Source organism: Callorhinus ursinus, unplaced genomic scaffold, assembly GCF_003265705.2.
Source record: "Callorhinus ursinus isolate GAN/ISIS: 27379988/994484 unplaced genomic scaffold, GSC_fseal_2.0 scaffold4785, whole genome shotgun sequence".
Lineage (NCBI taxonomy): Eukaryota > Metazoa > Chordata > Mammalia > Carnivora > Otariidae > Callorhinus > Callorhinus ursinus.
The window spans coordinates 1-3825 of record NW_027401839.1 but is presented as its reverse complement, the minus strand read 5'-3'; the positions used below and the strand labels follow the sequence as shown (position 1 = coordinate 3825).

Here is a 3825-nt window from a genome sequence, read left to right as displayed (position 1 = left end):
TGCAGGAGGCACGAAGGGGCCAGTATGTTGGGGCAGAACGCAGGTTACCTTGTGTTTGAAGGTGAGCTCTGCCTTCTGCAGCTGATCTTGCATTTGTCCAATTTCTTGTCTGTGAGTTATAAATGCTTTTGTCAGATAAAGCCCAATATTGGGTGTGATTTTAGTTTTTTTTAAAGATTTTATGTATTTATTTGACAGGGAGAGACACAGTGAGAGAAGGATCGCTAGCAGAGGGAGTGGGAGAGGGAGAAACAGACTTTCGGCAGAGCAGGAGCCCGATGCGGGGCTTGATCCCAGGACCCCGGGACCATGACCTGAGCTGAAGGCAGACGCTTAACAACAGTCACCCAGGCGCCCCTTGGGTGTGATTTTAAATCACCTGCCCATGTGGCCACCCTCCTCTGATCTGTCCCCTCATATGATTTATCCTGACACAGGAAACACTTTCACATGATAATAAATGTACAGTAGGATCAAACCTATCGTTACATCCTCTCCTTACTTGTTTTTCCACACCTGCAGGGTTCAGAGTTGACAAAATTTCATTACCTGATATCAATCTTTCCCTGATTTATCAAATGACAAGGAGCTTTTACCATGGAGCTCTATTGTCCTTTAACTTCTATCTCGCCATGGTTCCAAAAGTTGCAAAGACCGTGCCATCAGATGGCACTACCGGGTTCATGGGCAGGATTCATCCTACGACAAACTGCTTTCCTCAAGATAAGGACCACTGACACCACCCCTGGGGGTTGAAATGGTATGGCGAAGTTTCAATAGAAACAGGCCAGCGCTGGTGATCAGGACATGTTTAGTAACATAATTGTTTTGTTCTTTCTAAAATTTGTCTTTTTGTGTCTGTTAATTCTCTCTGGATATGGCCTTGAATTTTTGTTTATACTACTTGTTAATTGAGTCTAACCATGTACAAAGATTAAAAATACGAAGTGAACAGGGATTTCAGGAGCCGGTAATATTTAGTGTCTGAACTCACTTATATTTGTGTATCTCTACGGTAACCAGTTTCAAATTTTCCTCAGCAGCTGCCAGTTGACTCTTCTGTGCCTTCAGTTCACAGTGTGTATTTTCCAGCTTCCTAATATGGGAAAGGTATATACACAGTCCAGGAGACAAGGTCCTGAATTGCTGCCGTTTTTCCTCCCAACACACCTGATGGCCTAGATTCAAATGACCCCCATAAATGCACAGACTGACAACACAATGAGGGAAACAACCTGAAGGCCCCATTTAGTGTTAAAGAAAAATCAAACTCTGGAAGCTGCCAAGGCTCCGGCAATCAGAGTTGTCTTTATACTTCTCTACTTCAATTCATTCACCATCAAGCCCCCAAATAACATTGCACTTCGTGCCATCTCAGAGTTGGTCTTTTGTCTGAGATGGTGAGGGCTCCTTTCAGGTCAAAGCGAAAAACCATGCTTGACCAACTATACCCATTAGAATGAAGCAGGGGATGATCCTTAGTCTTACAACTCCATGGGGATCCCTGATCCTCAGACCAAGGCTGTGCCTGACACAGACAATCAACCTGAAAGGAACGCTCCCAGAATATGGCTTCATTGGCATGGCAACTCACTCCCAGACATTTCTAGGACCTAGAAGTACAACCCACGACATCCTTCGGAGATCCTGGAGGAGGAAAAGGCCAATCTTAGTGCCGGGAATATGTCCTGAGGTATAAAACGCTGTGAACTGTCACATAGTCAGGGTGTTATCTCCACGCAACAGATTTCAGATGGCAAACTATCAACTGAATGGAGACAACCGACTTTTACAAGACTGAGTTCACTGATAGTGAAAACAGCAAAGGAGGGTACTTAGAAAGGCTGGTTTGCTGTGCTGCCCTCAGACTCTTTTGTTCATGGTGTTGGTTTAACCTCTTTCAACAGGACGCCAGATTTACTCAAGAACACATGCAAAAAGACTCTTAGAAACTGAGTCAAAAGCTCTAGACAGAGAAAAACACATACATTTGCTTCTGGTCTCTCAGGCAATCCTTCAGCAAATGCCTTTTGGAGCAGCTGTGGTGGAGTGGATCAGGTGGAAGGTGTAGAAGACGGAAAGATGGTCAGGACACAGTACCTATGCCCAAATGAACTTACCAATGAACAGAACCAAGATGCCAATGACACAGAGCAGCCCCCATCCTCGGAGTGGGATGGAATAACACAAAGCTGAGTCTCTAGGGAAGACCAGGAACAGTTTTGCTTTTCCACGTGAATGAGGGACTCTAAGGTCCTGATCTCCTCCTGAGAAAATAAAGGAAACACTGGACAAAAGAGCCAACTCATATGAGTGAATGCACCCAATTTCTAAGGAGCACATGAAGAAACATGAGAACCACATGGAGAAGAAGGAAGCTTAGGAGAAAGGCAACCTGGCAGTGGGAGCCAATCTCCCCAGGACACATCAATACATTCTGGAACAGGCAAGTGAACTATAAAGAAGCTGAACAACTTTATGGGCATGGGCTTAGAAGGAAACGAGTGAAGTTCAGGGTCAGCGAGCAAAGGTGAGCCCTAGTGAAACCGCAGGCTTTGGCTGGGACCCAAGAGAGTTACACCTAAAAAAATCAGGTGGATGGGAAATACCCGGGCCTTCTTAGGAACTGGGCTACAGTGAGGGATGTCAGTTGTACACTGGATGAAGGGATCCGGGAATGCTTGAGCCCCAACCCACTTTCCACAAAGAAACTCCCAGTGTTTCCACAGCAAGACAATTCCATTTTCTATCCACATTATTGACCCAAGTCTCGTACTGAACCAAAAGTGGCTGAATTTAGGGCTGATAAGAACATGTGATGACAGTGAAACCAAAAGGACAATATAGACAGACCCAGAGGGGATCCAGGTATCAAAGTTTGTAATGATGGTACCTTCCCTCTTCTACTCCAAGGAGTCACAAAACAGGCGCGACAAGCAGTTAGAACAGAAAGGGAAATGCAGGTTACACACATCAAGGCAGGAACGGCAGGCACAATTTTATAGAATGCATTTGGCATAATACTCATGATCTAATTCTAAAAGAAATACAAGTATCTAGACAGGCCATCACATAACTTCACACAACAGTATTTGTGACAATTCACCCAGGAATAGCTTACTCTTCTGCAGCCACTTGTCTTTGTTTATAGAAATCCATCACAATATCCACTTTCCTCCTCAGCATTTTCAATTCGGCTTCTTGAGTTGTTTTCAAAGAACTCGGGGCATTGTAGTGGTCTTCCAATAACTCCTCATATTCTGGAAAGGAATGTGTTTGTATGTGCACATGACCTGAGAACTTGGGTTGGATGGGGAAAGGAGAAGGACAAGATCTTGAAGGCAGGAAAGCATTCTTTTCATTCCCAATGCAAAATCATTGCCACCGTATGGGGATTCCTTCACCCAAAATAACATAACCTGCAGTGCTCGTTTTTTGGACCTCAAGGCTCTCTGCTCTCCATCCTCCAATTCTTCTTGGCCCTTTAGGACAGATATGAGAAAAGACATTCAAGAAATCATGATCACAGAACAATGTGAGGATGCCTAACAGGACAGGATCATGCAGTGCAACAAAGAAAGCCCTTAAAGCATAAAAGAACCAGGAGAAAGTAAGCAAAGTGGAAAATAGTTCAAGTCAAAGAACTCACAAATGGCTTTCTTAGTGGCTTTCATTTATATATATATGCACATACATACATATATACACATCTTCCCCTCTTCACATTGAAAATGCTCTGTTTGGCATTAAGAGGAAGGCACTGTACAATTGGGCCATTCATCGCCCTTCATCGCCCAAGTGTCTTGTGGGGATTTTCTACAGATC

The 3825-nt window shown here is 44.1% G+C and overlaps 1 long non-coding RNA gene across 1 annotated transcript; it reads right to left on the bottom strand.

Moving 5' to 3' along the window:
- Nucleotides 1-97: 97 nt before the first annotated feature.
- Nucleotides 98-3255, bottom strand: LOC141372290 (uncharacterized). Its single transcript, XR_012377526.1, has 3 exons — nt 3122-3255; nt 995-1096; nt 98-109 (listed from the first exon to the last, which is right to left on the bottom strand). It is a non-coding gene; the product is annotated as an uncharacterized lncRNA (long non-coding RNA).
- Nucleotides 3256-3825: the final 570 nt, after the last annotated feature.